Source organism: Choloepus didactylus, chromosome 18 (assembly GCF_015220235.1).
Source record: "Choloepus didactylus isolate mChoDid1 chromosome 18, mChoDid1.pri, whole genome shotgun sequence".
Taxonomy (NCBI): domain Eukaryota; kingdom Metazoa; phylum Chordata; class Mammalia; order Pilosa; family Megalonychidae; genus Choloepus; species Choloepus didactylus.
The window spans coordinates 26,737,112-26,762,243 of record NC_051324.1 but is presented as its reverse complement, the minus strand read 5'-3'; the positions used below and the strand labels follow the sequence as shown (position 1 = coordinate 26,762,243).

General features: G+C 44.9%; 1 pseudogene; it reads right to left on the bottom strand.

Moving 5' to 3' along the window:
• Positions 1-15,092: 15,092 nt before the first annotated feature.
• On the bottom strand, positions 15,093-20,702 carry LOC119514703 (annotated as a pseudogene).
• Positions 20,703-25,132: the final 4,430 nt, after the last annotated feature.

Genomic DNA, 25,132 nt, shown 5'->3' with positions numbered 1-25,132 from the left:
ATTTTCCATCAGAGTTTATAGTTTTGTTTTTGTGTATATAGATGCTATATTTATTTTGTTAGATTTATACCTGAGTACTTTATTTTTTAGTGCTAACATAAATGATATTTTTTTAATTTCAAGCTCTAATTGTTCACTGCTAATATAAAGGAAAACAATCAACTTTTGTATGTTAACCTTGTAACCTCTGATCTTACTATAATCGCTTATTAGTTTCAGGATTTTTTTGGTTGATTCTTTGGAATTTTCTGTATAGGAAATTGTGCCAGTTTGAATGTATTGTGTCCCCCAAACGCCATTATCTTTGATGTAGTCTTGTGGGGCAGACATTTTGGTGCTGATTAGATTTGCTTGGAATGTGCCCTACCCAGCTGTGGGTGATGACTCTGATGAGATATTCCCATGGAGGCGTGGCCCCACCCATTCAGGGTGGGCCTTGATCAGTGGAGCCATATAAACGAGCTGACTCAAAGACAAGGAACTCAGTGCAGCTGTGAGCGATGTTTTGAAGAGGAGCAAGCTTGCTAGAGAGGAACATCCTGGGAGAAAGCCATTTTGAAACCAGAACTTTGGAGCAGACGCCAGCCACATGTCTTCCCAGCTAACAGAGGTTTTCCGGGCGCCATTGGCCATCCTCCAGTGAAGGTACCCGATTACTGATGTGTTACCTTGGACACTTTATGGCCTTAAGACTGTAACTGTGTAGCCAAATAAACCCCCTTTTTATAAAAGCCAATCCATCTCTGGTGTTTTGCATTCTGCAGCATTAGCAAACTAGAACAGAAATCATGGTAATCATGTCATCTGTGAACAGACAGTTTCATTTCTTCCTTACTAATCTGTATACCTTTTATTTCCTTTTCTTGTCTTCTTGCACTAGTGAAGACTTCCAGTAGGATGTTGAATAAGAGTGGTGAGAAGTGACATCCTTGCCTTGTTCCAAGGGAAAACCTCCAGTTCCTGGATGTTAGCTGTAAGGTTTTTGTAGATATTCTTTATCAAGATCATGAATTTTCCCTCTATTCCTAATCTGCTGAGAGTTTTTATCATGAATGGGTGTTAGATATTGTAAAATGCTTTTTCTATATCTATTGGAATGATTATATGATTTTTCTTCCTTAGACTGTTGATGTGGTGGTTTATATTAATTGATTTTTAGATGATAAACCAAGCTTGCATCTCTGGAATAAATCCCACTTGGTTGCACTGTGTAATTCTTTCTCTGTATATTGTTGGGTTTTATTTAAATCTATGTTCCTGAGAAATATCGGTCTAGATGCTTCCTTTCTTGTAATATCTTTATCTAGTTTTGGAATTAGGGTAAGTCTTGCTTCATATAATGAGATAGGAAGTGTTCCCTCAGCTTTTATTTTCTGAAAGTAATTATTGAAAATTGGTACAAATTTTCCTTAAATCTTCGATAGAATTCACCAGTGATACTATCTTGGTGCTTTCTTTTTGAAGAGGTAATTAATGATTGATTTAATTTCTTTAATAGTCATAGGCCTATTCAGATGATCTATTTCTCCTTGTGTGAGTTTTGGTAGCTTGTGTCTTTCAAGGAATTGGTCCGTTTCATCTAAGTTATCAAATTTGTGAGCATAGAGTTGTTCATAATATTCCTTTATTATCCTTTTAATGTGCATGGGACCAGTAGTGATGGTCCTTCTTTCATTTTTTGTATTAGTAATTTGTGTCTTCTCTCTTTTTTGTTTTTTTTATCTTTCTTAATTAGCCTGACTAGAGGTTTATCACCCTTATTGATCTTTTCAAAGAACCAGCTCTTGGTTTACTGATTTTCTAAATTGACTTCCTGTTTTCAATTTCATTGATTTCTGCTTTAATTTTTTAATTCATTTTTGTTGAGATATAGTCACATACCGTACAGTCATCCAAAGTGTACAATCAATTGTTCATAGTACTGTCATATAGTTGTGCATTCATCACCCCAATCCATTTTTTTAAAATTCAGTTTTATTGAGATATATTCACATATCATACAATCATCCATGGTGTATAATCAACTGTTCACAGTACCATCATATAGTTGTGCATTCATCACCCCAATCTATTTTTTGAACATTTTCCTTGTACCAGAAAAAATGAAAAAGAGAATAAAAAATAAGGGCAAAAAAACCACCTAAATCATCCCCCACCCCACCATTTTTCATTTAGTTTTTTGTCATCATTTTTCTACTCATCCATTGATACACTGGATAAAAGGACTGCAATCAACAAGGCTCTCACAGTCACACTGTTACTCTTTGTAAGCTGCATTGCTATACCGTTGTCTTCAAGAGTCAAGGCTACTGGGATGCAGTTTGATAGTTTTAGGTTTTATTTCTAGCTATATCACTGCACTAAAACCTAAAAAGGGTTATCTATATAGTGCATAAGAATGCCCACCAGAGTGACCTCTCGACTCCATTTGAAATCTCTCAGCCACTGAAACTTTATTTTGTTTCAGTTTGCATCCCCCTTTTGGTCAAGATGTTCTCAATCTCATGGTGTCGGGTCCAGATTCATCCCCAGGAGTCATATCCCACATTGCCAGAGAGATTTACACCCCTGGGAGTCAGAGCTCATTTGGTGGGGAGGGCAGTGAGTTCACCTGCTGAGTTGGCTTAGCTGGAGATAGAGGGCCACATCTGAGCAACAAAGAGGTACTCAGGGGGAGACTCTTAGGCATAATTATAAGCAGGTTAGCCTCTCCTTTTCTGCTTTAATTTTTATTATTTCTTTTCTTCTGCTTGCTTTAGACTTAAATTGCTTTTTTTTTCTGGCTTTCTAAGGTGTAAGTTTAGATTATTTTTTTAGATCTTCCTTCTTTTGTAAGGTATGAATTCGATGCTATAAATTTGCCTTTAAGCACAGCTTTTGCTGCATCTCACAAATTTGGTAATTTATATTTTCATTTTCATTTAGTTCAAAGTATTAAAAAATTTCTCTTGAGACTTCTTCTTTGACCCATGTGTTATTTAGAAGTACGTAGTCTAATTTCCACATATTTTGGGATTTTTTCCATCTGTTGTGGTACAGAATGTAGCCAATCACTGTTCCATGTGAGCTTAAGAAGAATGTGTATTCTGCTGTTGTAGGATGAAGCATCCTATAAATGTCAATTAGATTCACTTGACTGATGGTGCTGTTTAGTTCAACCGTATCCTTATTGATTTTTTGTCTGCTGGATCTATCAGTTACTGACAGAAGGCTGTTGATGTCTCCAACTATAATAGTGTAATTATCTATTTTTCCTTGTAGTTCTATCACTTTTTGTCTCATGTATTTTGAGGTGCATACATGTTACTAACTGTATGTCTTCTTGGAGAATTGACTTCTTTATCATTATGTAAAGCCCCTCTTTATCCCCTATGATTTATTCTTATTCTGCTTTGTCTGAAATTAATATAGCTCCTCCATCTTTATTTTCATCAGTGTTAAATGGTACATCTTTCTTCATCCCTTTACTCTTAACCTATCTATATCTTTATATTTAAAAGGGATTCATGTAGATGACATGAAGTTGGGTCTTGTTTTTTTAATGCACTCAGACAGTTTATCTTTTTTTTTTTAATTTTATTTTGAAATAAATTCAAACTTACAGGAGCAGTTGCAAAAACAATACAAACCCCATACACAGAACTCCAGCATACCCTGACCCCCCTCCCCTGATACCGCTATCCATCAATTTTAACATCCTGTCACACCATTTCTTTCTTTCCCTCCCTCCCTCCGTCCCTCCCTATCATCCGTCATCTATTGCTCTGTCTTCTGAACATATGAGAGCAAGCTGCACACATTCTTGAACAAACAGTATAATTCACATATACATTTCCCACGAACAAGAACACTCTTTTATGCAATCACTTTAAGCACAGCTAACAAGATCAAGAAATTCAACATTGATACAAAGCATACATTCTATATTTCCTTTTTTTTTCTTATGCCCCAACTCCCTTTGAGCCTCCTCTCCCCCCATCCTCATATCCCATCCAGGATCATCCTTGGCATTTACTTGTCATTATCTATTTAGACTATCTTTTTTTCTTTTTTTTTTTTACTTGTGGAAACATATATACAGCCTAAATCTTCCCATTCTAACTCCTCCCTAGCATTCACATGGGATTATTCACATTCAGAATGTTGCAATGCCATCAGCTTCCCACCATCCATTACTAGAAATTTCCCTTCACCCCAAACAGAAACCCTACACTCATTTCTTAACTCCCCATTGCCCCTTCCCCCATTTCTCATAACCCATACTCTACTTTTCGTCTCTATGGTCATATTCTCTGATACTTTCTTTGTGTTTACTGTGGACCTTAAATTTAACACCTTAAATCTATAACAGTCTTGTTTTTCTTTGATACCAAATTAACTTCAATAGGACACATAAACTACGTTCCTATACTCCTCCATTCCCCCACCTTTATGTAGTTCTTGTCATAAATTACTTATTTTACATTGAGTCCAAAACCACTGATTTATCATTACAGTTTATGTATTTTAGATCCTGTAGGAAGTAAATAGTGGAGTTGCAAATCAAAAATACAGTAGTATTGGTATTTATATTTACCATGTGATCTTTACTGGAAATCTTTATTTCTTCATGTAGTTTCAGTCAATTGTTTAGTGTCCCTTCCTTTCAGCCTGCACAATTCCCTTTAGCATTTCTTATAGGACTAATCTACTGCTGATGAATTTCCTCAGTTTTTGATTGTCTGGGAATGTTTTTATCACCTCCTCATTTTTAACCTCCAGGTGTTTGTGAATTTTCTAAGTCTCTGATGGTTATTGACTTTATTTGTATTCCATTGTGGTCAGATTTTTTAAAATTTATTGCGGCTTGTTTTATGTCCCAGCATATGGTCTATTCTGGAGAAAGATCCATGATCACTATAGAAGAATGTGTGTCCTGGTGATTTGGGATGTAATGTTCTATATATGTCTGTCAAATTTCTCTATCTCTCTCTCTCCTTTCTTTGTTTCTCTGTTGGTGGGGCTCCCTTTAGTATCTGAAGTAGGGCAGGTCGTTTATTAGCAAAATCTCTCAGCATTTGTCTGTGAAAAATTTACGTTCTCCCTCAAATTTGAAGGAGAGTTTTGCTGGATAAAGTATTCTTGGTTGGAAATTTTTCTCTCTCAGAATTTTAAATATGCCATGCCACTGCCTTCTCACCTCCATGGTGGCCTCTGAGTAGTCATTACTTAGTCTTATGTTGTTTCCTCTTTTGTGGTGAATTGCTTTTCTCTTGCTGCTTTCAGAACTTGTTCATTCTCTTCAGTATTTGGCAGTCTGATCAGAATATGTCTTGGAGTGGGTTTATTTGGATTTATTCTATTTGGAGTTCTCTGGGCATTTATGCTTTGTGTATTTATATTGTGTAGAAAGTTTGAGAAGTTTTCCCCAATAATTTCTTTGAATATTCTTTCTAGACCTTTACCCATCTCTTCCCCTTCTGGGACACCAATGAGTCTTAAATTTGGACATTTTATTTTATCTATCATATCCCTGAGATCCATTTTGATTTTTTCAATTTTTTTCCCCATTCTTTCTTTTGTTCTTTCATTTTCCATTCTGTGGTCCTCGAGGATGCTGAGTCATTGTTCAGCTTCCTCTAGTCTTGTACTATGAGTATCCAGAATCTTTTTAAGTTGGTCAACAGTTTCTTTTATTTCCATAAGATCATCTATTTTTTTTATTTACTCTTGCAAGTTCTTCTTTATGGTCTTCTAGGGTCTTCTTCATGTCCTTTATATCCTGTGCCATGCTCTCGTTGTTTTGTCTTTAGTTCTTTGATTAATTGCTCCAAGTACTGTGTCTCTTCTGATCTTTTGATTTGGGTGTTTGGGTTAGGGTTCTCCATATTGTCTGGTTTTATCACATGCTTTAAAATTTTCTGTTGTTTTTGGCCTCTTGGCATTTGCTTTACTTGATAGGTTTCTTTCAGGATATGAAAAGCACCAATCTCTAATTTGTCAGATCTACAGCTTGGTGGCATACACTTTCTCTAACTAACCAGCTGATGGCATCCGTGAGTCACCTATTCCCCTCAAGTCAGTTCTTCCCAACTTTGTCTTTGTGGTGTGTGGGGATCTGATTCTTGTGGGGTTCAATTGGTGCGCCAAGTTTGGGTGTGTTGTTGGTGCTGTCCGCCCTGAATGTGGGGTGTGTGTCTGAGTAGTTAGGGAGGCACGGCAGCTTTAATAATCAAACCTCCCAGGTGTTCCCAGAGATTTAAGGCTGTTGCAAGAATCTAAACCTTCATTTCAGTCTTGCCACAGACTGTCCCTGCCGCTGACCCAAAAGTCCTTGGTATTGGCATAGGGTCCCTGGGATTTCCAAGTGGGTCCCCCTTCCCAGTTGTGCTCTTCCAGGACCTCTGCCAAGGGAAGGCTGTGCCATGTCACAAGTGCATGCTGGCTCTCCAGGGAAGCCCTGGGCTGCCAGGCCCTGCAGGGGCTTTCCCAGCCTGCTGTGAAGACAGCCGAATTTCCCCCTTTCTCACACAGCTCTGCCTTCCCAGCTCTGGGACAATTAGCTGTGGGTGCACTAAAGGCCACTGTCCATGGCCGATATTGTGTCGTGTGAGTGTGTTGTGGGAAACACTCCTCGTCACACTGGGACCCTTGGTGCAGCTCTGGGCTGCGGCTCTGGCCCTGGACGGGAGTGTCCCCAGCCCACCAGGAAGATGGCTGCCAGGGGTGCTGTTTCTTTCTCCTTTTGGCTCCCCTCCACCCTCCTGGCTTCAAGACAATTAGCAGCGGGTGTGGGAAGGGCTATCCTCCACACCAGATATTGAGGCGTTCACAAGGCCCGCTCTTGCCATGCTTCACTGCGCGGTTCTCGCCGCCGCTCCCAGGTTCATTTGTTTTTTTTTTCTTAAAAAAGAACTAGTCCATCTCCAAACGCCAACCACAGTTTCCCCACACCGCAGCGTGGCCGCTGGACTTTGAGCCAGCTCACTCACTCATTTCAGAATGCAGACTCCCGGTTTCACCAAATGCACGGTCCCTGTGGATTTAGCAGACCTTGTCTGGCTGATGCATTGCTGGAACAGGTGTTCTGGGTCACTTTCTGGCTTTTATCTAGTATTTTTCATGGAGGTATTTTTTTGCCCTGTCTCATCTGGCCGCCATCTTAGGTTCTGACAGTTAATCTTTTAATTGTGTATTTAGGCCATTCACATCTAAAGTGGTTTTGGATATAGTTGGATTAATATCTACCATATTCATAACTGTTTTTTATTTGTTGCACTCATTCTTCGTTTCTTTTTTATCTTCCCCTCTTTTTTTGCCTTCTCTGATTTTAAATGAGCATTTTGTGTGATTTAAAATAATAATAACAACGACAATATATTGGGTGATTATAACATATGGATGAATGAAATGAATGACAGCAGTGGTATATGGGATGGGTGGGGGGAGAATTGGGGCTACTCTGTTATAAGGTGCCTGTACTACCCACCAAGTGGTATAGTGCTATAGGAAAGTGGACTTACATCAGTTACAAATAGATATGGCTAACTCTAGGTTAAAAAAAATTATAAAAGAAGTATAATTGATATGCTAAGAGAGGAAAGAAAATGGAATCATATAAAACCTCTTTTTATTTACAGCAGCTGTGGTTTTTTTGAACTTTGTCTTCAGGTTCTTCAGGTCAGAAAGACTACAGTTTTGCTCTCTGTATTGTGCTAATTATGACCTCTACTCAGGATAAAAGTCACAAAAAATGGGTGACTCACTCCACACCATTCCCTCTCCAAATGTTCATTCCCCTCCTGAGTCTTCCTCCTTTTATTCACTTTCCAGTATCTTGAGGTTTCTCTTCCTCCTCCTTCACCACCACCACCTCCTCCTCCTTTTCCTTCTTCTTCTTTTCTGTATTTTGTCAAGAGTGGTTATGTCTGGGAGGATGGATTCCATAGCATCTGACTTGTTATACTGGAAGAGAATCCCCCAAAACTGAAGCACAGAAGGGTAACATCACTGGCTTCAGCAAATCGCAGAGCTGGTGTTCCATCCCGGTCCTGACCAACTCCAACACCTGTCTGTGCTTTTTATTACATGGAACTGTCCTCTTTCCCTCATTCGTCAGCTGGGAGCCCTAGGACTCCTTACTGTTCAGTTGACAATGGGGTCTCCCAGGGTCTCCAACTAGATTAAGAAGGGCATCTTATTTACTGCATATATATATATTTTTAATTTTGTTTTGTACATCTTCTGTCCTGAGAAGAAGTATTCATCAAAGCGCATCTGCTTTAAAAAAGTCAAGAGAGATTTGTGTTCAAATCCTGCCTTTCACATATATGTAACTTCGGGCAAGTCACTTAACTGCTCTGTGCCAATTATCCCATCTGTAAAATGGGAGAAATGATAGTCAGAAGTTGTGACACTTCATGTGATGTTCAAAGCACCGTGGCCGACATGCAGTAAGAACTCATTAAATGAGGTCTGTTGCACTAGATATTTTTCCAAGAAAATAGAGGCTCTGAGTCTAAGCTCAGAACCCTGCTCTAGAGGCTGGGTGGGCAGGGCTTGTGTCATCTCAACCTGAGTGGCCCGCGAGGCTAGGATGGGGTGAACAGATTTGTGTTCTGAGGGAAAAGACACCCAAACCAACCCAGAAAGGTTTCCTCCTGCCGAGGTCTGCAGTGGAACTGAAGAGTTAGGCCAGCTCCCCCGGGCTCTACTTCCCGAGTCAATGGCATTTTCTTTCCGGTAAAATGCATTCCCGTAACAGGGCTAATCTTGGGAGCTGGGCCGGGGTCAGGCTGGTGTCTGAGCTGGGGCCAGGGGTGGGAGGGCTTCTCAGAACCCAAGCGGCTCGTGAGGAGCAGGGCTGTGAGCACTCCAGCAATAGAGGATGGATGGGGAGGGGTTCTCCACTTTAATTTTCTCCAGTGGGCTGGAATAGCTCCTAGAAGGGAGACAAAGAGAGGCGGGCAAGTCGCTGAAGGAAGAAGGAAAGGAAAGGAGGTGGGAGTAGGGGGCTGGCTTGGGGGGATGCGGATGGAGGAAGAAAGTGAGCGGCGGCTGCTGGGCGGGGGGCGGTCCCGCGTCTGGCTTGGGCCTGGGTTACGGCCAGCAGTGAGCACAGCGGCTGCCAGCCCCTCTCGGGGACAAGGCAAGGAAGGATGCTGGGCGGGGGGACGGCTGGTTCTGCCCGCCCATCCCCGCCTTGCCGAGGAAATGCCCGCGTATCGAGCTCTGACCGTGCCGTGCCCTTTTTACCCTCCTAACTTATTTAATAAAAAATAATAATATCACAGCCTAGGCAGCCTGAGGGCTTCTTTTATTATAACGGAGAACATGAGGCCCCGAGAGGGTCGGGTAGGAGTCTGAGATCACCTTGCTTGCAGGTAGCAGAGCTGGGTTGCTCCTCACCTAGGCCAAGCTGCCTCTGGCGTCCCGGCAGGGGCTTGCCTCCTGTGGGGGGAGATGGAGGCTGCAGATCAAGTTCTTCTCCATCTCCTCAGCCTCTCAGGCTCTCTCCCGTCCCCTCTAGCTGACAGGCCCGAGTTTGTGTGGCCATTTGGACCCAAGCTGGCCCTGCTGCTGCCCTTGAGTGAGAGACCAGCTCCAAATCGGGCAACTTAGGTGGGGAGTCCCAGTCAGCCGAACTTGAGGTCAAAGCCCTCTTCCTCAAGTTGATCGCCTTTACAAATGCAAGCCCTGGGGAGAGTATGTGGAGTGATGGGTTCCGATCTTTCAGCCAGGGATCAGTGTTGGGGGGAGGTAAATGAATACAAATTGGGTGCCAGCTACCATCTTCACCGTGAACCCGGGGTGGGACTTAACTTCTGTATTTTACAGGAGAAGAAATTGAGACCCAGAGAGGTTAAGTAACTTGCCCAGGGGCATACAGCTAGGAAGTGACAGAGCTGGGATTCCAGCAGCTGTGCTCCTGCCCCTTCACCACACTGCACTGGCCTCTGGTCTTCCCAGCCCCTCCCTGGACCCTGCGGACAGCACATGGCCCTCCTCCTCTCCTGCTGCACCCACCACTCACCTCTCAAGCTAATGGACATTGTTCCTGTCATCACCTCCACTTCCCTGCAGCCAGTCGGGGCACTTCCTTCCTTAGTACTGGGGAGATTAGAAGAGAAGCACAGTGCCTCAAAGCCACAAACAGGCTGGGCCCTTGTGGTCCAGGGGCCTCCAGGATTGGAGTCATCAGGCTAGATGAAGTGACCTCTCCCTGAACCCATGGCCTGAGCTGAGAGTGCTGGACAGTGACCAGAGAGAGCCAGGCAAGGAGAAAGGAAACTAAAGAAAGAGTGTGCCACTTTGTACATTTTGTCTCCCAGAAAAAGCCATATTCTTTGATGCAATCTTGTGGGGGCAGATATATTTAGTCTTGATTAGGTTGGAATCTTTGGATGAGGTTGTTTCCATGGAGATGTGACCCACCCAACTGTGGGTAATACTTTTGATTAGGTTATTTCCATGGAGGTGTGGCCCCACCCATTCAGGGTGGGTCTTGATTTATTTACTGGAGTCCTTTAAAAAGAGCCAAGCAGGCCCAGATGCTAGCTGCAGCTGAGACAGACATTTTGAAGATGATGCTGACATTTTGGAGAACGCCATTTTGAAATGCAGCCTGGGAGCAAGCAGACGCCAGCCACGTGCCTTCCCAGCTAACAGAGGTTTTCCGGATGCCAATGGCCCTTCTCCAGTGAAGGTACTCGATTGTTGATGCCTTACCTTGCACCCTTTATGGCCTTAAGACTCTAACTTTGTAACCAAATAAAAAAAAAAGCTCTGATGGTCACCAGGGCCTCTGAGGCCACCCATGGGATTGGGAGGCCAGATTTCTCACCGCCCATTCGGCCCCAGCTATGGGCTGCCCTAAGCCAGGGTTATAAAGATCTGGGAATACAAACGTTGGGCAGAGTCCAGATTACTCTTGGGCTGGGAAACTTGGGGTGAGTGTGTGGGGAGTCAGGGTGGCTGGTCTGGAACCTAACTTGGGTTTGCTCGAAAGCTCTGTCTCCTCCAGCAGCAGCTGTAAGAGAGATCTGGGTGCTGAGCTACCCTGGCGGAGAGGTCTCTACAAGACCCTGGGGTTCACACCACCCTGCCCTGGGTGCCTGAGGGTGCCTGACTCTATCCCAGATGACCATGACCCTTTCACCAGGGTTAGGAGTCTCCGAGGCCTCTGCTGGAAGGGAAGAAATTCACGGGCATCAAGCACCTTCTAGGTTGTGGGCATTTGGCTTATCATGATGCCTTCACCGAAATTCAACCATTTATAGTTACTACTTCTTGAGTAGCTACTATGTCAGGAAGCATGTTAAGTACTTTACATAAAATGATATTGTTGTGTCAATAGTAACACAATAATGTTAACTACAATTTCTTGGGCACCTTTTATGTGCCAGGCACTAGTTTGGACTTTACAGATCATCACTATCATCACCATCATCATCATCATTATAATCAGGCTGCAACTTGTTGTCTACCAACAACCACTGTTGGGCATTTATTAGGGACCCTCGTGTTGTCTGGTTTAACTTAATTTTTACATCTACACTGTAAGGTAGATATTTTTATCCCATTTTGGAAACTGAGGCACACAGAGATTACATGACTTGCCCCCAAAGTTGCATGACTAGTAAGTGGAGATGGGGATTTGAATCCAGGTCCCTGACTCCAAAGCCTTAGCTCTTCCCACTGCATGTCCCTTTCCAAGGGAGCGGATACTGATGAATGCCGGATCAGTGAATGAACAAATGAATGAACAGACAAAGCATGCATCTGTCCTGGGTGACGGGTGGAACTTCCAAGCTCTGAGAAGGTAAGCAGGTTGTTCAAGGTCACCGAGGCAGGCAGCAACGAAGTGGATAAGGGGTTCTGGCTTTGCTCTGTGGATGCAGGGCTTCCCTCACAAATCTTCTGGCTACTTTGAGCAGAATCAGCCTCTTTTTGGCAACTGTTTTGCCTTTACTCATCCCTGGATTAACGGTGGATTTCGATTTCCATGCCGACTCATTTCCCACCCTCAGGGAGCCTGGCGGGAAGCCCGGGCCCTGCCCCACCCTGTCCAAGCAGCAGCCAGTCCTGAGAGACTCATTTTATCATCTCTCCTTTTGCTCAAGGCCAGTCCAGCTGGAGGGCTCCCCGAGTTTCTGCTGGCAGGAAAGTTTCCTGTGGGGCCTCAAGGCTGGCCAGGCACTTTGGACTTCCCCACACAAGCCTTCCTGGGGAGCGTCTGCCCGTAAGGGTCAGTGCGGCTCTGTGGAGACAATTCTGTGCCCTTGGGAAAACCCAAGCTCCTTCTCTGGGCTTCAGTTTTAACTCATCCCCCAAATGGGGGGACTGAGTGAGCTGGATTTCCTGGGCTCTTCTCTGAGCTCTAAGAGACCAAGGGAGCTGCCAGGAATGACCTGCAGTTCCCCCAGCCTCACTCTTACTCGGATGGGGAGTGAGCAGGGCCGAGTCGAGTCAGGGCTTCCTGCCAGGCTCCGTGAAGGGTGGGAAATGAGTCGGCATGGAAATGAGAATCTGCTGTTCATCCAGATATGAGTAAGGGTGAAGTTCTTGCCCCCAAAAGCCAGTTTCTACTCAAAGTAGCAAGAGGATGTGTGAGAAAACCAGGGGCGGTGAAAGGGGGCTCTCCTGTGGGTCAGCTGACAGAAACCCAATACAAGTCAGTTTAAGGAAAAAGAGGGCCACAGAACCAAGAAGGACAAGCAGAATTTGAACTCGATCAGCATTGCTCCAGGGTTCATCTCTGCTTCTCTTGGCATGTCACCTTCTGTGACAGTTACCCACCCATCATCCATTCTCCCCTTCCTCCTCAATTATAGAACCCCTGCACGGTGGGGATGGCGATAGTCCCAGCCAAAACCGAACTACATTTTGCAGCCTTTCCTGCAGATAGGATAGTCAGTGAGATGTAAACAGAAGTCTTTGCCTGGGGCTTCTAGGGATGCTGTTAGATATCCCTAGATGTTTACCCTTGCCTCTTCCCTTATCTTTCTGCCTGGAATGTGGGCTCGAGGACTGGAGCTTAGGCAGCCATCTTGGGACAAAGAAAAACATTTTGGGCTAAGAGAATCCAAAAGACCATAGGTCTGACACTGAACCAACACTAGCCATGTCCCATTCTAGAATTTTTACCATGTGGAAAGCTTCTGAGGCCAGGCCCCTGTTACTCATGACTGAACTCAATTTCTAACAGATTCACCTTCATTCCTTAGGACTGGTTTCTTCACAGTCAGAGAACATGGCCTCCAACAGCCCTGGACTTACTTCCTTAGAGCTTTATAACCAAAAAGTCTCCCCCTGCTCTAACTTGAAAACTCCTGAGCAGCCCAGCTTGGGTCATGTGCCCCCTCATTGGCTTGTCACTGTAGCTAGAGGGGGAGCCCCTTTGATTGACTGCGCTGGGTCCCTGTGAGCAGGGGTGTGGAGTCTGTTGCAGAAGAATGGGGAGCTGGGTGCTGGACAATCAAAGCCAATAGTTCTCAGAGCTACATCTGACTCTGACTCCACCTGTCAATGTGGCTCCACCCGCCTCACTTTCAGTCATGTTAGTATCACCACCCCACCCCACCCCCCAGAGGACATGGGGAGTATTTGCTCAGGACCCCGAGCAAAGTCCATAGCCCCATCTTGCAGGGCTATTGTTACTCTTCAGTGATGAAATAAGGTGTATAAAGTGCACCCATCCAGGTACACAGTAGGTGCTCAATGTCCTTCCTCAGCTGTCAGGTTGGGGACAGTGGCCAGAGCCCCTCTGTAGGGCCTGTGTCTCTTCCATGGGTGCCGTCAGAGAGAACAGCCCCTTGTGTCCTCTCTGGAGCCCTTTGGGCATCAGATCTAGGATCTCTCCCGTGGGGGATTGCAGAGAACGGCAGATAGTTGAGAGATGGGCCGGCGCTTGCTCAGTCCTAACCAGTGATCTTGGGTGAGTCAGTCAACACATCCAGGCCTCAGTTTCCTTGTCTGCAAATGGGATGGCAACTGCCCGTCCTCTGGGTGCTGAGGTGAGGTGCATGTGGGACACTGAAACAGCAAGTGGAAAGGGCATGGGCATTTGGGACTCAGACAGACATGGGCTCATGTCTCAGCACCGTCACTTGTTGATAATGAAATCACCCCCCACTCCCAAAGTTGGCGGACCTAAGCAGGGATATCTGGTGCACAGCAGGAATTCAGTAAATGTGCCTGCCCCTCACCATCCATCCTCCTCTGGGTGTGCAGCAAGAGTGCTCCATCCTCCAACACACCAGGCTGCTTGGTAAGGTCCTTCAGCAGGAATAAAATGACCAAAAAAGGAAACAAAAACAAACAAACAAAAGCTTGTGCAGACAAACAACAAAACAGTAGGCAGATAAAAGCCTGGCAGGAAACATACTAAATATATGTCACTGTTGTTTTTGTTTTCTGGAGGTTATTGTTCAGGCTGGTTCCCACATCACCACCCCCCCCCCTTTCCTTATTCCTTACACCTTTCTGTGGTTATTATTATTTTTAAATACTTCTATAAATAAATTGAGCGCACATGGTTTGTTGCCTGTGTCTATATGTGTCTGTGTGCATGTGTGTATATTTGCATATGTGTATACATGTATGCATGTGTCTGTGTGTGCCTGTTTGTGTACGTGTGTGCATGTGTGTGTCTGTATGTGTGTGTGCATTTGTGTCTGTGCTGCTTGTGTGTTTGTGTGCCTATTTCTGTAGTGTGTGCATGCATGTCTGTGAGTCTACGTGTGTCTGAGTGTGGGTCAAGGAGCATGTTGCCCTGTGGCTCTGTCAGGAAGACTGGGGAACCTACTAGAACCATCAAGTCCCAGCCAGGCCCCTCCAGGAGGTCTCTGGGGCACCAGCTTCATACAGCCAGTCCTCTTGGGGCCCTGGTTAGATAAAGCTGGGCTGGACTGCTTGTTAATTTTCAGCATCAAGCTGGAGCTGGGAGAGGAAGTTGCCTAGAAACTTTGGTGGGAGTCCTATCCCCCACTCAGCTGTGAGCTGGTGCCCATCTGTCTTCACAGTAGGGAGAGGGAAAAGGGGATTAGGAAGCAGGGCCAGAGCACCCAGACGGTGTAAGGTAGGTGCCCCAAAGTTCTGTGGCAGATATACCTTCAGTCACCTGCACCCGCATAGCCATTTACCAAGTACCAGTGGGGGGCTCCCAGTCCTCCTTTTCCCTCCCCTAGGACATTTGGCTGTGATGCTGCTTTCTCCTTTCTTTTTTTATTTTTTAACTTGCTGTCAAATGATCCTTTATTGGAATATTTTCCTTTGTATTTCTTAACTCGCTGGGCTTCCACCACACCACTGTTGATGTCATCTATGATGTCAGGAGGGGACTGCTATCCACATTGCAGCCCACAGTCTGGACAGTACCAGAAGCCCTTTAATGCTTCCAGAAAGTTCTCTGGCTAAAGATCAGTGCTGCATCTGTCTGGTAGTGTCGACACTCTCATAAAAAGTGGTAATTTCAAAAAAAAAAAAAAAAGGGATATTTCCACAATGCTCTTTCTGCTTCTTTCTGTCTCTGGAAGTTTCCTTAAGGGCTTTGATGATCATGGAGGGGGCAGATTTGGCCTGTCTGTCCTGAACATCAGTCTCACCATAATTGTTAGATTCTTCCAGTCACTAGTTGCCTTGGCAATGTTATCTATCACCAAACTTTTTTGGAGACAGATCCAGGGGGCTGATCTTGGGGACCAGGGCAGACATGGCAGTGACTTCCCCACCAATGCACGTCAGGTCCATGGCTTTGACGGCGTTGGGGTTGGACTTGGGGGTTGTGGTGGAAGGGGTGGTGTTGGTTGAACCCAGATGCCCGTCGCTGCAGAAGGTTGTACCTTGGCCTTCTCCAAAAGCCAAAAATCTTAAACAGATTGCTTTTGTTTGTTGATCTTGGGGATGTGAAGCAGCAATAGAAGTGATTTTCCCCATTTAAGGCCACTTAGGATGGAAGCAAAGAAAGTGTGCCAGGTATGTATTTGCTGGGAAAGGCTGGGTCTGTGCTAGAAGAGGTGATGTGCTGAAGAGGGAAAGACGGCAGTGCAGCCGCAGGTGAAGCAGTGCAGCACGGCAATGCTGCTATTTTTACTACTACCTCCCTTCCGTCGAGCATTTGTGAGGGGCCAGGTATCAGGCTGGCTCTTTACAGTTTATATCGTTAGGACTGTTTTGATTGTAAGTGACAGAAACCCCCACTCAAATTGATCTAAACAAAATCGGAAATGTATTGGTCACAACTGGGAAGTTCAGGTTTACAGTCTCTTCAAACGAGGCTGGATCCAGGGGAAAGCATCAGAACACAGACTCTTAACATTTATCCCCTCTTCCTCGACTTCATTCTCAGGTAGTCTCGCCCTTCACTGTGCCTTTTGTAGCCTGGAGCTCCAGGCTTGTTTCTTGAACAGCTCAGCAACCCCAGCGGGACCCTCCACATCCGCTGAGCAGAAGCCCCAGGATTTATTCTCATTGGCTGACCTGGTTCACGTTCCCATCCCTGAGCCAATCACGCGGCCAGGGGATGCTGTGCTCTGATTGGTCAGGCCATTGCATGCTCCCTGACAGCTCTCCCTCCCCAGGTTCAACCCATGCAACCTTTCCCACACGGTGGGCTAAGGGATCGCTCTACACACAAATTGGATAGTATCGTTCCCCTGCCCGAAACCCTACGTGCTCCCCACCCCCACCCCTCGCTCTCAGGCACAGTGCAAACTCCGTGGCCTGTAGTTGAGTCCGGTAATGACTGCCCCCTTCTCTGCCTGTCTCACACCTCTTACTTATCCCTCCACTCCCATATAATCAAACCTGGAGGCTTTAAAAAAAATAATAGATTTGTTGAAATATAATTTACATGTAAGGTTTATAGTGTGATGAATTTTGATAATTGCATACAGTTGTGTAACCTACTAGAATCAAGATATAGAATATTGCCATCACCCCAAAAAGTTCCCCCATGTCCCTTTGCGTTCACTCTCCTTTCCCAACCCCCAGCCTCAGGCAACTATTGATTTGCATTATCACTGTAGTTTTGCCTTTTCCCAAATTTCATATAAATGGAATTTTGCAGCTTGCCATCTTTGTGTTTGACTTATTTCATTTATCATAATGTTTTTGAGATTCATACACATTGTGTGTATTGATCCTTCATTCCTTTTTATTGGCAAGTAGTATTCCTTTGTGTGAACATGCTACAATTTGTTTATTTGTTTATTGGTTGACGGACAATTCTAGTTGTTTACAATTTTTAACCAGTATAATAATTCTGCTATGAACATGTGTGTGTTAGTCTTTGTGTGGACATATTTTTTTACTTCTCTTAGTTAAATACCTAAGAGTGGAATTTCTGGGTGACATGTGTTTAATTTTATAAGATACTGTGTACTGTTTTCCAAAACGACCATCATAGTTTGCATCTCCACCGGCAACAGGTAAGTATTCCAGTTGCTCCACTTCCTCTCTAAAATTTGATATTGTCAGTTCTTTTTAACTGTGGCTGTTCTCAAGGATGTCCAGTCGTATTTCATTTCCTGGTGACTACTGATGCCAAGCACCTTTTCATGTGCTCATTGGCCATTCATGTATCTTCCTTTGCAAAGTGTCTGGTAAAATCTTTTGCCCATTTTTCATTTTCTTTTTCTTCTGTTTCATTTATGAGTTGCAATGATTCTTTATATATTCTGGACACAAGTTCTTTTTCAGATATAAATTTTGCAAACTTTTTTCCCTGGTTAAGCTTAGTGGTTTTTAAACTGGAGATCATGATCCATTAAGTCATGAAATCAATTTGGTGGATTGAGACCTTTTTGTTAAAAAAAAAATAAACAACAACAAATGGACTAGAAGAATAATCAATTAGAGGGGTCATTGCACATAGTAGGCTGAGCATTGTTTGACGCATTTTCAGTTGTGTGTGTGTATGTTTGTGTGTGTGTAATCTTGGGTCATGAAGTAAGTTGTATTCTGTACCACAGGTCATGGTCATAAAGGTGCGAAAGCCTCTGCTCTAGCCCCTTAGGTGCTCAATCTGTGTGCATTCAATGACCAAAGAAACAAATGAATGGACTGGCCATGGCCTTAGAATCCTGCATGGCCCCACAGTCTGCTGGATTTCTCAGGATTCATGGCACTTTCAGCTCACAGAGGCAGCAGCTGGAGGGAAGCTAGAGGCTTTTCATAGCCCACTTCCTATGAGTTGAGATTCCAAGTTAGTGGCTTCTCTAGCCAAGGCACTCTTTGCCCAGGTGTGTGCTTTGACAAAGTAATTCTTGGGATTACTCTATGTGAAGGATTGTGGAGGAAATCTGGAAAACACTGGGCCAAGCAAAGATAAACAAGTGTGTTTATTGCAGGACGTCTCAGAGCCTTTACTATGTTAAGGGACAGCGAGAATCTCAAAGAAGACATAGAGCTGGCATCCCACTTCCCAAATTAATTTGAATTCAAAACCTTTCCTTGATCACACTAGCCAAAAGGTAGAAATAACCCAAATATCTGTCAACTGATGAATAGATAAACAAAATGTGGTATATCCATACAACAGAATATTATTTAGCCATGAAAAGAATTAAAATATTGACACATGATACAACATAAATGAACCTTGAAGACATTATGCCAAATGAAAGAAGTCAGTCACGGAAGACTACATATTGTATGATTCCATTTATATTAAGGTTCCAGAGCAGGAAAATCTGTAGGGTCAGTAAGTAGATTAATGGTTGCCTAGGGAAGGGGTTGGGGGGATTGGAGGGTGATAGCTAAGGGGTTTCTTTTTGGGTAGATGAAAATATTCTAAAATTGTGGTGATGGTTGTGCAACTCTGTGAGTACATCTACTAAAAACTATTGAATTTTTCACTTTCAATTGGTGAATTGTATGGTATGCGAATTATAGCTCAATAAAGCTGTCACAAACAAACAAAACCTTTCCTTAAGTTGCTTTTTGAAGGAGCTTTTCCACGGACTGGTGTTCTAAGGAACTTAAAGATCTAAGTTGCGCCACCTGGATCTTGCTGGTGGCCTGGAGGACAGGAGTCTTCTGTGGGTCTTGGAGAATATTCTGAAACAAAGTCAAGATGGTTTTCTTTACCGAGATAGCCTTGGTATCTCCTGAGGGGTGCAGGGATAGAGCCAGGGCTGGGTAATTGCATAGCCCATTTTTTATCATCATTTTTCTGTGCACCCAGCAGACCGTTAGCTGGTGAACATGCCGAGTCTTCTGACCTGGGCAGTGAGGACAGGCCCTTTGGTGTTTGTTTATCAGCCTCACGTGGGAACCAGCAGATGGTGCTGGGCCCATCCTATGGGTGCTCTCTGTCCTAGCCAGAGGAGCCAGTTGAAAATAGCACAGGCTGGGAAACCGGTGGGGAAACCAGATGGGAAAGTCTGGGGTTTTGGAAGAAGCAGACGAAGGTTTGGTTCCCAGCCCTGCTGCTTTTCTGTGTGACCTTGCTTGCAATGTTTAGTTCTTTCTGGGCCTCACTTTCCCACTTTGGAAAAGAAGTGAGGTTTTACACTTCTTCCTCAACAAGGCTTCTGGAGAAATCCAAGCTGAAAACTGACAAGGTTGGGGGAAACTATGATGCTTGAATCTGCTCTTTATTCTCCCCACCAAGCAGATTTACTTGAAGACTTCCAGGGCCAGAAAACTCACTACCTCCCATTCTATTATGGGACAGCTGTAACTGTTAGAAAGCTCTTCCGTATATTGGATGGATTTCTGCAAGCTCCCCCCTTTAGTTTCAGTTCTCCCCTGTTATGATGTTCAACAGGGCCCCCTCGTTTGGCCCTCTGAGCTCCCTAGGTGTCACTCCCACTCGGAGTAAGCTTGTATACTCTTGCCAATGCCCTGCACCATTCCAGCCCCCAGGCTCCTGGCCTGCCCTCCTCTCCTTGGCCTGGAGCATCTGTCGATGCCATCACCCTCCCAACACCCCTCCAACTTGCTGCTGTGGTGATTCCCTGGGCTGTCCCCCTTCCCAACTACAACTTCTACTTGCTGCTCAGATGAAGACTCTTCGCAACCCCTGGCCCCAGGAGCTCCCATCTCACCCCCCACTAAGCCTGTGGCTGGTGATCTTTTGCATTGGTTCTAGCCTCTGCAGAAGGATCCTGACACCTAGACAGTCCTCCAGCACCTTGGAGATAGTGACATTGCCCACACATCTCTGTGCTGCCCTATTCAAGGGTGAACCCCCAGTCCATCCAGCCCCTCCAGACTGCCCATCCCTCCAGGAGTACAGCACCTTGAGCTGACCAGGCCAGGCTGACCACAAGAGGGCAGGGTGGGCAGAGGACCATTACTTGTCTCGCTCTCTAAAAGCCACCCTCAATTTACTGCTCATCTATGAGAGGTTGTGCAGAGGGAAATCCCTGGGCATCCAGGAATGCCCTCCTCCTTGGGTAGGTTGTAGAACCCACATGGCACCATTGCCCCCTTGTTCCATGTCCTGGCATGCGATGAAGTCCCATCAACCCAGATGACTCTCACCCTCAGTGTGAGATCTCAGCGATGTCCCCTCCCACCCCCACCCGCAACCCCCAACCCCAACCCCTTCATTTCCTTCTCCCTGAGGTGAGAAGTTGGGTTCTGCCATGGCAAGCCTCCTGGCTCTTTGGGGCAGCCCGGCGTCCAGGCAGTCTCTGCAGTGTCGGAGGTCTTGGCCTACCTTGGCCCCCCGGCTGGCTGGCTAGAAGCAGCCGCATCCTGCAGAGGGCTGCCATCTCTGCTGTCGTCTCAGTGAGTCACTGCACCGCAGCATGTTTATTAGGATGGTGGGAGCTCATTTTGCCAACTTTGGAACCACGGGAGCTGGCTAAGTTTAGAACAAGCCTTGAGAGTGAGGACGCCGTGTTCCTTCTCCTTCTGGCAAAACACGAGACTTGAGCTATTCTTTTTATCTTCATTCCTCCAGACAAGTCCCAAGCTTCATTTACCATCAGAGCTGCCTTCTCCCAACACACCCTCCTCTGTAATTAGGGGGCGGGGAGACCATCCCCAACCACCCTAACATTGAAAAGCATTGGATCGTTGAAATGTTTTAAGGAATGTAACAAAGGCTCTGAAAAAGAGGACGATTTTTTATTTGAAGCTGATGTACTTAACCCCGTGTCTGTGTGTGGGCTTCGTGGGGTCCAGGGGCCCCCTGAATTCTTGTGTGAAGGTGCTTTTTCCTGGGGGAAGGGTCTATGGCTTTTATCAGATTCCCAAAGGGGCCCATAACTCCCCCTAGAAATTGCAAACCTCAGATTTAGAAAAAGATGAGTCGTCCTGAGCTTTGGGGTTTCTGTTACCAGATATGTGACCTTTCAATAGAAGCCATCTCAGGGCCTGCACTGGCACGGAAGCTCCTAGAACCCGGGTCAGGTCAGCATGTGGACGTAGCCCCGCCGGGGGCAGAATCCCAAGCACGGTTGAGGTGGGGAGTGAGGTCTGCGGCGCTGGATCAGAAGAGCAAGTGATGTCATCAGTGGAACTTGGGGAGGAGGTCAGATGGGTCAAGGCAAGTGATTCAGGATGAAAAGGGCAGTTGGAGGGTAAGGGAGGCTAGCTGCAATGTGCTGCCTGCTATAGCAGACCAGGAGATGGGTCCAAAATCAGTGCTTTCAGGGCCCAAGCCATGCCGGTCCCTCCACTTACAGGAACCTTCATTTATTCCCCTCACCATGATTTGCACTTCTTCTCCCTGGTGAGCTGGCATCTGGGGGAGACTTTGTGGCACATGTTTATTCTTCCATTTGCCGCCTCCAGTCAACTGAGCTACTCCCTCCCCCTAATCCCATGGCCCCAAACTCACATGTCCTACAACCACGGAGTACATGATCTTGACATGCAAATTCATGTAACTGAAGCTGAGGTCACACGTAATGGGGAAGATCACTCTGCCATCAAAAGAAAGTAAGTGATGTGTGCAGGTGTCAAACGCCTGTGATCTTCAGCATCACCAGCAGGCCTCTTCCTCCCACACAAAGTTAGGAGAGTTATATGCTTCCTGCCAGAAGTCTCCAGGGGTGAAAGGAGGGCAGGGGGGTCCCTAACTGGCTAGTGACCATCAGGAGTCAGCAATGTAGTCCCTTTGCACGGTCTGGCTATTTAACTGATGGCTGCTGCCAGTGTTAAGGGCCACACTCAGTTCTGAGACCTGCCATTTGGGAAAGCCCCTAAACCAGTCAAAACATTATTTTCATAATTTAAGAAATGGGGAAAGATAAAAAATCTGGGCCCTACACACCTTCGAGAAGAGTTTGGGAGAGAAAAGAACTAACATTTATCGACTATCTACTGCATGTCAGGCCTTCTATTTATAATCCTTATCCTTTTCAAACTTTCCAGTCTCCAAAAAATCTCCCAGGGTGGCTGCGAGAGCTCATGAAGACCAAGTACTCGACACGTTTATCGAGCACTTTATTTTAGGTGCTAGGTACTAGGGATACGGGAGTGAACAACACAGATAAAACCCCTGCCCTCTTGGAGCTCACCTTTTAGTGGGGGAGACAGACAATGAGCAAATAAATATATACAGCGTCAGGTGCTGATAAGGGTTATGAAGAAAAATGAAGCAGGGAGGAAGGCAAGAAAAGGGAGCACATGTGTGCTATTCCCTGAGGAAGTGAAGGACAAGCCAGACCCTGGGAGAAGAGAATTCCAGACCAAGAGAACAGGCAGTGCAGAGGCCCTGATGGGACATATCTGGCTTGGTTGAGGGGGAGTGGTCAGTGGCTGGAGCCAAGAGACCCAGAGGAAGACTGGAAGGAGATTCAGTGAGAAGTTAGATGCCCCAATGAGGGCGGAGGATGCCAGAACCATGGGTGGGAAAGTGCATTGCAAATAGTTTAGCACCATGCACAAGAGATGCACCCCTCCTTTCATCTGTCTTTCAGAATTTGGAAGTCTTTTCATTTTTTTTTTTTTAATTTAGAATTCTTTTTTAACAGAGGCATATTTGACATGCAGTAAAACACTACAACTTTTAAATGTACAACTTGGTAGATCACACCCACCCACCCACATGACCACCCAAATCAAGATGTAGAACATTCCAGCAGCCCAGAAACTTCCCTGGTGCCCTTTTCTAGTTCATATCCCACTCCCCAGAGGCAACCATTGTTCTGATTTCTATCACTAGAGATCAGTTTTTCCTGTTCTTGAACTTCATATAAATAGAATCATACACTGTGTACTCTTGTGTAAGGCTTTTTTCACTCAACTTGAAATGCTTTGGAGCTACATCCATGCTGTTACATACAGTGTGACCCATCCCTCTTTATTGTTGAGTAGTAGTTCCTCTACCCAGCACTTGAGTTGCCAGTGCTTTTAATTTTGATCATTCTAGAAGATATAAAGTGATAACTCATGGTGGTTTTAATTTGCATTACTTTGATGACTAAAATGGTAAGCACCTTTCTACCTGTTTATTGACTATTCATATACCATCTTTCAAAAACATCTGTTCAAGTCTTTTGCCCTTTTTAAAGTGGATTGTTGTTGTTTTTTATTACTGATTTGAAAGAGTTCTTTATATATTGTGGATATGAGCCTTTCACTTTATGTACCTCTTATGAATATTTTCTCCCAGTATGTGGTGTGCCTTTTTACTTTCTTAACTTTGTCTTTTGGTGAGTAGAAGTTGTTAATTTTGATGATATCCAATATATCAATTTTTTATGGTTAATGCTTTAGTGTCCTAAGGAAACCTTTGTCTACCCTAAGATCAAGATGATATTTTCCTATCATAGCTTCATAGTTTTATCTTTTACTTGTAGGCCTGTGATCCATCTTGAATTAATCTTTGTGTATGGTATGAGCTAGAGATAAAGGCTTGTTTTTTTCCAAGGGGATATCCATTTGTAGAGCATGACAATCTTTTTGATTGAGTCTCACACATCAATTGTCCTGGATAAGTTCTGTTTGTCTTAACACTCTGTCTCCCAGAACTATCACACTTCCTCTAACAGTCTCTAAATAGGCTTAGAAGATGGAACAGAGATGGTGAAATGCACAAACCCCTAGACTAAGAACAAAACACCAGCAAAAACAGCCATGGCCTATTTGTCATTTCATCCTGCCTTTAGCCTCCTCGTTGCCCAGACTCCATTTGGCTTCCCATGGCCGGAGCCAGAGAGGGCAGAGGTGAAGGGTCACAAAGCACTGAGGAGGATGAGGGAAAACACAAGGACCTCAGGGCTGGGCCAGGCTGCATTGGAAGCTGGTTTGTTTGGGGGCCCAATATTAACCGCCCAGCTTCTCTAGGTCTCTGTCTTGTGACTTGTGGAAGCTGGATGAGTTAATTATATTAAATCCCAAAGGTGCAACGGAGACTGGTGAGCTTGTGGGGAGCCCTCGCCTACAAAGCCGGCATACCCTCAGCAGCAGGCAATCTGCCATCTGTAAGCAGAGTGGGCGGGAGGACCCAAGATTCTTCTAGTACGTTCTGTGGGGCAGTCACCTAGGAGTCTGCTTATGTTTCTTATTTATATTCAATTTGCCAACCACCTTAGGAGAGAGAAACCTATTCTTCCTAATTTTACAGATGAGGAAACTGAAGATCCAAGAGGTCACAGTTTATAAGTGGGGGAGTTAGGATTTGAACCCAGGTCTGTTCTGTCTCATTTCCACTGTCTTCTCCACTGCAGCTCATCTCCACAGAGACCCAGCCTTTCCTAACCACGAGCTGCTCAAGAAATCAGAGTGCTGGATGACCATGGCTTTTTGCCTCGAGGAACTTGCAAGAAAGCATAAAACAAATGCATGTGGGCCAGTTTCCTTTTTCTCCAAAATAATTCCAAATTCTTATGAAACAAAGAGTTTTATAGACCTAAGGCAAGAGTTTGCTTGTATCAAAAAAAAAAAAAAAAAAAAAAAAAAAAAATCCAATACAAACGCATTTCACTTTTGGACGAAAAAAAATTGGACATTACTTTAGACTCCACTAATTCAACCAACCCTCCCATGATGGCAGGAGAGAAATGCCAAGCTTTTTTCACAGTCCCATACCTTTGTCCACGTGCTGTCTCATCCCACAAAGCCTATCTACTCTCAGTTCCTGGGAATGTTAGATTCTCGACGTTCTCAGTTCCTAGGAATGTCAGCTCCTTGGCATTTACGCCTTTCCCGGCTCTGAAGCCCAGCTGAGTGCCCTCCTCTGTCCTTTCCC